Consider the following 12,481-nt stretch of genomic DNA (forward strand, 5'->3'; position numbering starts at 1 on the left):
TAGAAAGTTTGTGGTCATCATCCAAACTCCGCTAGATGACTAGATCTCAAAACTCATCGAGGCCTCCCCTCAATTTTATTTTATCACACATCACTATCTACCCATGTTCTACCCAACATATTTGTAGATAAAAATACTTATACAGTTTAAAACTTGTATAAAACATCAACTCAACAGTTACCTCAAATAAATAATTAATATATCTACACATAGCACGCATTATAAGGTAAATACTTCATATCTATGTGTAAAATGAAAGTGACTATACACTCACATGATTTGATGATAATCGGGCAGTAATTTGTTTCCTAAAACGATCGTTTCGAATAAAACCGGGAGTTTTATTGAGAAACCGGGCTTTGTAAAAGTCGGGCTTCGAAACCGAAAAAAATAAATTTTCCGGGCTTCTCGGACACTTCGTGGCGTATTCCGGGCTTTACAATCGATACTGGGGCTTTGGGGGATTCTAAGATGAAGAAAATATGAAGAGGGGGGCTAAATATGGCAAAACTCCAAAAGTAACTGAGAGCCTTCGCAGGTACCCTTCTATTTATAGGGTCCGAAGTTCTGATCCAAGGGCTGAGAGTCTTCTGATCTGACGGCTGAGAGGCTTCGCAGGGGGGTGGCTCGCACATGGTCTGCGCATGCGAGGGCTCGCTGGCAGTCTGTGATTGGACCGAGGCGTGTGTCCGATGCGCAGGTGGTCAGCATGTGCGAGGGTCTCGGTGGCACTCGCTGATTGGACCGCTTCGGATAAGGCCAGGTGCTCGGATGACTCAGTAGCTCGGGTGACTCAATAGGACACGTGGCGCATGCGAGGCGAGGGTGACGTGGCAAAGTGTGACTATGCGAATTTTCTCGATTTTCACGCCAAAACTTCTAAAATCCATAACTTTCGCATACGAGCTCCGTTTTTGACGTTCTTTATATGCACGCGTAGCTAAAATTACGCTCTACAACTTCCGTTTAGACTTTTTCGTCTAATTTTGACTTTAAATTTTGTATTATTATTTTTAACAGACCGGGACAGGAAATCCGTTAAAAATTCATAACTTCTTCATCCGACGTCCGTTTTCGTCAGACTTTTACCGTTGTGCTCCTAATGACGAGACCTTCAATTCTCGTTTAGGTTGTGTCGGCTAAAAATTGCTCGATCTAAAATTCGAGTTTTTAGCTGTCTACTGCTAAGCTGAAACTTCGAAAAATCATAACTTCCTCATACGAAGTCAGATTTGGGCGTTATTTTTATCGAACTTCTCGGTTTAACGAATACTACGACTTTCGTTTAGATCACTAAGGATAAAAAGTAGTTTATCGAAAACTCACTTTTTACGACATTCAGCACCGTGCCGGTTTTGTCGCGAAACTTCGACATGTCATAACTTCTTCGTTATAACTCGGATTTTGGTATTCTTTATATCCCCGAAATCCTTGTTTCGACCGCTACAACTTTAGGTAAAGATATCAGGCTTATCTCACACTTCAATTTGATGCTTATTTTTATTCTTAATTAATTAAACCCTAATAATTAAGCAGAAAACACATAATTCACATAATATTCACATAATTCCTTTCATTTCTTCTAAATGAGTTACAAAGGTTAACCTAGACCATTATGTCAATATTAATGCCTAGCCTAGAAACACGGGCTTTACAGTATGCCTCCTAACATGGTACACTTGTTTGTTTTTAATAATGTAATGGAAAGTGATATTCATCGATTTGTAGGGGAAAATCTTTCTGGTGGAAATGGGTCTTCCAATGCTAGAAGTAACCAAATTTGTAATTTATTACCTATGAAAACCAACCATGTTCCTTCTTATAATGACCCTATAGATGGGAGGGTGATTATAGGTATAAAGGAAAGGTTGTTGTTGATGCTTCTCCTACAGTTGATGTTGATGAATTTGCAAACGATGAGGCAAAACTGATGATGTTGGTTGATGAAGGTAATATAATTCCACATGGAAAGGCAGTTAAACATTTTTAGAGTTGCACTAAATTATATGGGGATGATAACGAAGGTGAAGAGGATGAAATTTAGCCCTTAAAACCCCTAACACTACAAGAGAAAAAGTTTCCTTTTTATTTTTCTAATTATAAAGAAACACAAACCACCCATTGGAGTATGCATGAACCTTTACCATTTCCTGAATTAGTTCAACAAAAACATAAAGGCGTCACAACCAACAATTATACTTCCTATGGGAAGTTATTCCAACTATTTAAAAGCAAATACGAACTTAAACTTAAATTAGGATTCGAAAGTATTACTAAAGGCTTTCAATATAAAGTGAGAAAATCTACAAAAGACACGGTTGAAGTTGTTTGCTTTGTGGAAAACTATGACTACCGGATATGGGCAAAAAAAGATAAAAATACTAATAAATTTCAAGTGGTTAAACTATCGTAGACCCACACTTGCTTAAACATGCAACTATGTCTTCATCACAGACAAGCCAATAAAAATGTATTGGGTCACTTATTGAAGGGCGTATTAGTTGATAGTACGGGTAATATGTTGCAGGGTAAAAAGATACAATGAACTTTAAATGACCGTCTTAGTGTACATATTTCATATTGGCAAGCATGAAGTGATAAAATGTTTTTACTGCATCTATTGAGAGGGACCCATGAAGAAAGCTTTCAAAACCTTTATATTGTTACAACTTGGAGAAGAAGAATTATGGGAAGGTTACACATATAAAGATGAGTTATGAAAAAATATTTGAATACTTTTTCATGGCTATCGGTTGTGCTGTAATAATATTTCTTATATAATTTGTTCTTTATATTCATTGTTGTTATACGCGTGTTCGCTTTAATGAATAATATATTAATATTAATTACTTATTAGGTTTGAGAATTTCAAACAAGTTTGCATACTATTATTATCATTTACGGAGCACACCTGAAAGGGAAATACTTGGGCATCATGTTCCAACCACTATACATGGATGGTAATAACCAAATCCTCCCTATTGCATTTGGTACTGGGAAAACTAAAAGTGAGGAGTCATTGATATTGTTTTTATCAAGACACAAAGAATGTATTGGAGACATGCCCTCTTTAGCTATCATATCAAATATAGTCAATTCAATTGAAATAACCATTCAAGCTTTGTTCCCGAACGCATATCACGTACTCTGTTGTAGCAATTTGTTGATGAATATGAGAACAAAGATCGGTAAACAAGAGAGAATGGAGATTTTGTTTTGGGAGGTTGCAAAAGCTTACCGACAGTCTGATTTCAAAGAAATTTTGGCTAGACTACGTCGTGCACTAAACGAAGACTGTCGCACATGGCTAGACAGAATCGGTTACGAGAAATGGGAAAGGTCGTGTTTCCCTATGCTTCGGTATAATATTATGACATCAAATAACGCCAAGTCTGTCAATGCGTTATCAAGAGATGCACAAAAACTACCAGTAACAATGTTGATTGATTTATTTCGAGCAACTATTTAACAATCGTGATATCAGTGACGTAATGTTGGAGGTAAGTATTTATATTATAATACTTCCATGATAATTGTAATTTACAGAGCATGACAAGATATACGTAAATGTTTTTTATAGTTGAAACCAAAAAAGATATTATTGAGTATGTTGAGAAGGGTATTGATATGAGGATTAACAAATCATCTGGTTTTCGGGCATAGCAGATTGATTAAAGCAGCTATGAGGTGACTAACCAAATGAAAAATGGTATAGTCAACTTGGAATATCATTGTTGCACATGTGGGAAATGACAATTATCAGCTATACCTTATTCTCGTGCTATGGTGGTATTCAAGAAACTTAGATATCAACACTATAGTACATGAGTGTCATCATACTTCACAATGGAAACATATCAATCAAAATGTATAGAGGTTGTGTTTCTTGTGTCATTTCTATCTGAATACAAAGAATTGGATGAAGTCATGGTTGTATTACCACCATTGATGGAAAATCGTCAAGTCAGATGACCACGAAATGATAACTGTATCTCATCCCAAGGAGAATGTCCGATTCAGAAAAAATGCAGTTGTTGCCAAAGGATTGCTCACACTAGCAGAAACTGTGACGCTCAGTTTCCCGCATATTCAACAAAAACTGAATCTTCAAGTAAGATCAAGTCAAGTAGCAAAAGTAACATTAAGTCTAAGAGTAGATCTAATGTTAAAACTAGTAAAAAAAGTAGTCAACAATATGATATTGTTGACCTAAAAAACTTGTAGTGATGTTTGTACGAAATTAAAATATTCTATAATATATTGTTCGGAAAGATAAACTTGTTTTTGCTACGTCACGATAAAGAAATTGTTTAAAACATGCACAAGAAAACACCATAAGTCAAATATCAAGGGTAGTCTGCAACATTTATCCACGAGGCACTCTCAGTCCACCATAATAAAGCACGCTCCTACTGAGTAGGTTGCAACAATTCGTTAGGGGGATGCTGCATTAAACAATATAAAGGTTAATGCTATGTTATTTCCGCATAGAAACATATAGATTACAAGGTGAAATAAGTTACATACACTTCTAACATCAATAATACATTCACAATCAACATCGTTTAAACGCCTCATCCTAGGGTATGCAACTGCCCAATGGATAACACCCAGTATAGAGGAACACCCTATACTATTGTTGGGAAATGTCTCCATGATCCAAATCTACAAAATTAGGATGTTAAAAAACTACCAACATAATAAATTTACAATACTTGTTGCTTAAAAACTATCACTGTGGCCCACTGGTACCTGTATCAACAATTGCACTTAATAAGTGTATGTATCATTTCATACAATGTATGTAAATAATTGTATACCTGTTAAACTTGTCTAAATTAAAGACGATTTCTAGAATTTCATTAGTAACCAGCTGTCGAGGGTATTTCCCCAAAAATCCCTGCTCTAACATATACAACAGGGAGACTCTCATCGCATCTTCATCACCTAATTAATGAAGTAAGTCAATGAATACGTGCATAAGGTCAGCCAGTCTTACTGAATGTGAAGGTGGCACAAATGTAAATATACGTTGTAGGAATTGTGCAAAAAACAGAACTAAGGGGAAATAGTGATGGGTTATGAGCATTCTAACACTTCCTAAGTGTACATGCAACCCTAATAACCTTAGATCTATGTTTGTCTAATTATCATGCAAAGTTGAATTCCAAGGTTATATTCCTATCTAGCATACATGGGGAACATTTTTTTTAACTTGAATGAAAGATAGAATAACTTACCTTGTTGTTAAATATGATCCTTGAAACCTTGTGAGCCTAGCACCCTAAGTGTGATGCCTCAAATGCTTCACACAACACCAAATGCAAAGGAGTAAACTTTTGAGAGAATACACACACTTGAAAAATCGGCTAGCCCTCACTTGTTCTTGTGTAGCTGATTTTGGTGGAGAATGGGTTCCTTATATAGTGTTGACACATTTAGGGTTACACCATGTAAACCCTAATGTGTCATGACTCTTCATTTCCATGACCCATGGGTTTGTAACTCCCATGGAGCATCCTATGGGTTTAACCCAATTTGATAATCCATGGAGCCTCTTAGCCCACTATACAAGTTATGGATGATTTACATAATCAACCCATATATTTAATTAGTTATCTTTTGATCACTTAATTAATTTTAAATTAATTCTTGATCAAACTAATTAAATAATACTATTAATATATTAGAACTTATAATATATTAATAAACCACAAGTGTTATTTCTCTCATTTAGTCTATCCAATTGCATAGTGCCATGCAACCCAAATGGACCATGCCGGGTCGGGTCAAGTACATACCAGAAATAGTTATGGACTTAGACACCTTATCCAACAGTCTCCCACTTGGATAATTCTAATAACTATAACTGCAAGTATGACTTCAGGAACCGATCAACAATCGTAGCTTTTTCAAGGTCTCTCGGAACTGAGAAGATGATGATACGCCATTTAAGATAAGTGATCATATAATCCTCCATTCTAGATATCAGTCGGACAAATACATGGAACAATGTCTTACTTATTGTCCAGCAGCTTGTTTCCCGATTTCCGATTTGTTTGACAAAGAACTTAATTGAACACATCAACTTAGTTCTAACCGGGCCCGATACATAGGTCAAAACAAAATCATCGAGGGGCCCAGATATCAGCTTCTAATCCAAGAAGGAACAGATAAACTTCGACTCATATGTTTGTTCTACTACTCATTGAATTATACACAAGAGCACGTTTTATAACATCGAGTTACCAATGCGTTTTCAAACAATCAATGCATAACCAACTCATAAGTAACAAATTATATCTCTAGGTTTGAAGACTTGTATGATATTACCGTCTGACGATCACTCGAGATAAATTCCATGAAGTGATTCCAGTGAGCGTGGGTTGAGTCCAATGCTCAAAACTTATGATCACTCATGATTGTTGTAGCTGTGTTCAACAACTTAGACCTCTACAACCAATCATAACAGTCTTGATTCATACCTACTTCTGACATATGACCGACTGTGGAGGTTCGAATAATATGATATACCAAACATAATTATTCTGGAAGTCAAAACATGCAAAAGAAATATAGTAAACGATCGAAAAGAGATAGCAACACTTTACTCATAAATAAAACACCTTTTATTCATCATCTAATGTCAATTACACTTTACAAATTTCAAGGTTATCTAACTACTAAATCTAATATCATCCTTCAGCCCTATGCTCCGAGCATGCTGAACCCGAGTCAGTCCCTTCGTGAGGGGATCTGCCAGATTCTCATCTGATGATACCCTCTTTGCCACGAGGAGTCCATCTTCTATTCGATGTCTGATGAAATGGTATTTTCTGTCGATGTGTCTGGATCTCCCATGATCCCTTGGTTCCTTGGCTAAGGCAATAACACTTTAACTATCACAGAAAATTTCCATTGGCTCCTTAATAGCTGGTACAACTCCAAGGTCTCCAATGAAGTTCTCCAGCTATATCGCCTCCTTTGCTGCCTCGCTAGATGCTATATACTCTGATTTGCAAGTTGAATCAGCCAGTGTCTCTTGCTTGGAACTCTTCCAAGAAATTGCTCCTCCGTTTAAGGTAAAGACCCAGCCTGACTGAGAGTGGAAATTATACCTATCAGTCTGGAAACTAGCATCACTATACCATACAACTCTCAAGTCATCACTCCCACCGAGGGTAAGAACCCAGTCCTTAGTCCTCCGTAGGTACTACTGGATACTCTTTACCGCAATTTAGTGTGCCTTGCCAGGGTTCCCCTGATACCTTCTAACCATGCTCAAGGCAAAGGCTACATCAGGTCGAGTACACGTTATAGCATACATGATCGATCCTACAGCTGAAGCATAAGGTATTCGACTCATTTTTTTCTATCTCAGCCTCAGTACTAGGTCTTTGTGTCTTACTCAATCTGGCGTTACTCTGGATGGGTAACTCTCCTTTCTTGGAGTCCTGCATGCCGAATCTCTTCAGCACCTTATCCAAGTAGGTACTCTGACTAAGTCCAATTAGTCTTTTACTCTGGTCTCTCAATATCCTTATCCCTAGAATATAGGCATCTTCTCCTAGGTCCTTCATAGAGAAAACACTTCCCAAGCCAGGACTTAACTTCCTGCAGAGTTGGGATGTCATTTCCTATGAGTAGTATGTCATCCACATACAATACCAAAAATCTAACTATACTCCCACTAGCTTTGACATACACACAAGATTCATCTTCACTCCTAGAAAAGCCAAACTCTTTGACTTTCTTATCAAAGCAAAGATTCCATCTGCGAGGTGCTTGCTTTAATCCATAAATGGATTTCTCAAGCTTACACACTCTATTAGGGTACTCTGTATTGACAAAACCCTCTGGCTGACTCATGTAAACATCCTCAGCCAACTTTCCATTAAGGAAAGCGGTTTTGGCATCCATTTTCCATATTTCATAGTCATAAAATGTTGCTATGGCTAACAGATCCCTAATAGACTTAATCTTGGCCACTGGAGAAAAAGTCTCATCATAATCAACTCTCGGAGTTTGTGAGAAACCCTTTGCAACCAGTTGTGCCTTATAAGTGTGTACATTACCATCCATGTCGGTCTTCTTCTTGAAGATCCATTTGCACCCTACAGTCTTACGACCTGGTACATTCTCAACCAAGTTCCAAACTTGATTGTCATACATGGACTGTATCTCGCTGTCCATTGCCTCTTTCCATTTGGCTGACTCAGGGCCTGCCATGGCTTCCGCGTAACTGTTAGGTTCATCCAGACCTATCAGTGTCTCATCACTGATAAGTGTATCACCTTCCGCAGTCATATGGAATCCATAGTAATGCTCAGGTGCATTCCTAACCCTTGTAGAACGCCTCAAAGGTACAGACTTGTCAATCAGCTCAACAGGAGTTTCCTCCTCAAGTTGAGTTCTAAGGTTTGAAGTTCCTTCACCACTTGACTCTTGAATTTCTTCAAGGTCAACTTGCCTCCCACTGTTTCCTTGGCTTATGAACTCTCTCTCTCTCTCTCTCTCTCTCTCAATTCAGCCCTCCTAGCTACAAAGACTACATTTTTACTAGGTCTGTAGAAGAGGTAACCAAAGGATTGTTGTGGGTAGCCGATGAAAATACACCTCTCACTTCGGGGTTCGAGCTTATCATGAGTCTCGTGTCTCACAAAAGCCTCGCAACCCCAAATCTTGATGTGGTCTAGATTGGGAACTTTTCCAGTCCACACTCGTGAGGTGTTTTGGAAACCTTCTTTGTAGGGACTAGATTAAGGATATGGGCGGAAGTCTCTAAGGCATACCCCCAAAATGATATTGGTAGCGAAGCTCGACTCATCATGGAACGAACCATGTCCAACAAGGTCCGATTGCGCCTCTCAGCTACACCATTCAACTGTGGTGTCCTAGGAGGTGTCAATTGTGAGACAATCCCACATTCCTTAAGATAGTCAAGGAACTCAGTACTAAGATACTCACCACCACGATCATATCGAAGCATCTTAATGTTCCTGCCTAACTGATTCTCCACTTCTTACTTAAACTCTTTGAATTTCTCAAAGGTTTCTGACTTATGCTTGATTTGGTAGACATATCCATATCTACTAAAATCATCAGTAAAAGTCACATAGAAGCGATTAGCATCTCTTGTGGCGGTTCTGAATGGTCCACACACATCCGTGTGTATGAGGTCCAACAAACATTCACCCCTAGCACAAGTGCCAGTAAAAGGTGACTTTGTCATTTTACCAAGCAAACAAGATTCACAACTATCATCTGACTTTAGATCAAATGACTCCAAAACTCCATCCTTTTGGAGTTGGCCTATGAATTTCTTGCTTACATGTCCAAGACGACAATGCCATAAAGATGTTTTATCTAAGCTAGTGGAAGAGTCACTACACAATACATTATTTCCTAGATTATCTACAACAGATACAGTTTCATACACTCCATCACAAGGTAATGCTTTAAAATAAGGAACATTATTAAAGAAAGCATCAATACTACCATTATTATTATCAAAATAAAAGGTAAAACCTTGTTTATACAATGCATGAAAGGAAATAACATTTCTTGCCATTTCTGGCGAATAATAACATTTATTCAAATCTAATGTAAACCCACTCTGTAGCACTAAGGAATAAACTCCTATCTTGGTGACAGGTGAAGCTTTCTTGTTTCCCATGATCAAGTTTATCTTTCCCTGCTCCACATTCTCACTTCTTCTTAGTCCCTACAAATCAAAACATATGTGAATACCACAACCTGTATCAAGGATCCAAGACTTAGAATGAGGTGAGTTATTAGACAATATAGTGTATATACCTGCATGGTTGGGTTTTACTTTCCCATCCTTCAAATCTTGTTGGTACTTGGGGCAGTTTCGCTTCCAGTGCGACTTTTCATGGAAATAGAAGCATTCAACCTCATTAGGATTAGCAGAAGGAGTGACAAAACCTTTCTTGGTTTTGCTTGAAGAGGATCCTTCAAGGGTCTTACCCTTGGTACCCTTAGAAGGGTTCTTTCTCTTCTTCCCTTTGCCATGCCCGATTGCCAAGACATTGGCGTAGTTGGAGTAGGAGTAGGAGTAGTAACAACCGACTTACCCTTTAGACCACTTTCGGCGGTCTTCAAGAGTCCTTGAAGTTTGCTGAGGGTGACTTATTCCTTGTTCATGTGATATGTCAGGCGGAATTGATCATAACACGATGGTAAGGAGTGCAAAATGATGTCTATTGCTAACTCCTCGGGGAAGTTCACATTCAGCTTCAGTAAACGGTCCACATACCTTTGTATTTTCTGCATGTGGACCGTGATGGGTTCACCATCCTTCATTCGGGTTGTTATCATGGAAGAGATTATTTCATATCGCTCTTGACGATCACTTTGATGGTAGCGGTCCATCAAGTCCTGGTGCATCTCAAAAGGATAATGGTCCTCATAGGACTTTTGGAGCTCGGCTGTCATGGTGGCCATCATGATGCATGCCACTTTGTTGCATCTCTTTCATGTACCTCATATTCAGCAAGCTCTTCAGGAGTAGTAGTTGGCTCGGGTACCTTCAGCTCCTTGTCGAGAACATACTCTTTATTATCATACCGAGTGACCATCCTGATGTTTCTGATCCAATCTATAAAGTTGGACCCATCAAAGATGACTCTCCCATAAAGATTCATGAGAGAGAAGGAGCTAGTAGGGTTTGAGCTAGAAGCATTGTTATTGGAAGACATCTGAAAAGAAAAGGGAAAAGATTAGATTAGATTTATAGATAGTCCTTAATAAAACACCCAAATGTAATATTAAGGCTAGAACCCAACACAATATTTTATAACTTAGAAGAGGGATAAGCTATAAGATATTTGAAGGTAGGTGAATGACGATTCACCAATTTCCACCATAAAAAACGAAATATTTAATTAGGTTTTAGTTGGTTTAGAAACTCCTAGATTCTTTGAGATTCATTGAACTCTCTTCAATGGCATGTTTCAATCTCGAGTGTGCCCTTCAAGTTTTGTGACTGGGATGCTGAGGATCACAAAACAAGGTGTGAAGTAACCATGCAAATTACTTGGTACCCTTAATGTATTACCCCTCAATCGATGTGCCAGTTAACCACACACGCTCCATCGATACTATGATAAACATTAAGTCACCCTTTACCTACCTTGTTAAGTTCAAGTTAGTGTGCCGGTTAACCACACACGCTCCACTAACGACTTAAACAAAGTGTAAAGTGTAATTTCATGGATTAGCACCTTATTCACATTTTCCTAAAATAACTAAGATTTGGAATTTAATAAGGTTTAGTTACTTTAGTATTATCATTATACTTTTAATGAGAATTTATAAGTCCTTGTCCTACCCATTCGGCTAACGACCCTCCACCGATCAAGGAAGAGGTGGGTGAGAGTGGACACCCATTAAGTTGCCATTTTATAGGCAACAACCTTATACCCCCCATTAAGTTGCCATTTTATATATATATATATATATATATATATATATATATATATAATTAACTTATAATATTATAAAGTATAAGGGTTGAATTTTAACTTTTAAAATTCTAAGGGTTGGAACTAAAGTTTTAATCAAGACTTTACTTGTTCCAAAACTTGAGGGCAAGTTTTATAAACTTTCAAAACTTTTCATTTCTTATAACTTATGAATTAATTGAGTAATAAAAATGAAGACTCTTCATTTTTTTCATTTTTTATAACTCTTGTGTTCTTTTAATGGATTTAATAAAAGTGTGACTTTTTGTTTTCCATAACTTGAGGACAAGTTATGGACTCCATTAAAACACATTATGATCATGAATTAAATTACCATGAAGGTTACAAGCAATTCCTATGATCATCTAATCTTCATAAGTTCAAGAACATGAATATGAACACTTTCAAGAATAAAAAATTACACTTAAAAACTTGTAATTTTGATAATTGCCATTGTAAATGGATTAGCATAAATATTACACCATCTAAAACAAGTTATAAAACACCAAAACAATTTAGGGTAATGTTTCTAGTCCATTTCCAGCAACAAATGTCGAAATTCTGAAAAACGCAGACTCTACTCGTCGAGTGCAAGAACATACTCGACGAGTAACTTGCATTTGTTCATGGACTCGTCGAGTCCCCCCATGGACTCGGCGAGTTCATACGAGCGGAAAATAGAAAAACGATTTTTTGAAGCATTTTGCACAAAAAATCAACAAACAAGCCTAGGCTCTGATACTACTGATGGGTTATGAGCATTCTAACACTTCCTAAGTGTCCATGCAACCCTAATAACCTTGGATCTATGTTTGTCTAATTATCATGCAAAGTTGAATTCCAAGGTTATATTCCTATCTAGCATACATGGGGAGCATTATTTAACTTGAATGAAAGATAGAATAACTTACCTTGTTGTTAAATATGATCCTTGAAACCTTGTGAGCCTAGCACCCCAAGTGTGATGCCTCAAATGCTTCACACAACACCAAATG

The sequence above is a fragment of the Lactuca serriola genome, chromosome 3 (genome assembly GCF_051521515.1).
Source record: "Lactuca serriola cultivar US96UC23 chromosome 3, Lser_US96UC23_V15, whole genome shotgun sequence".
Lineage (NCBI taxonomy): Eukaryota > Viridiplantae > Streptophyta > Magnoliopsida > Asterales > Asteraceae > Lactuca > Lactuca serriola.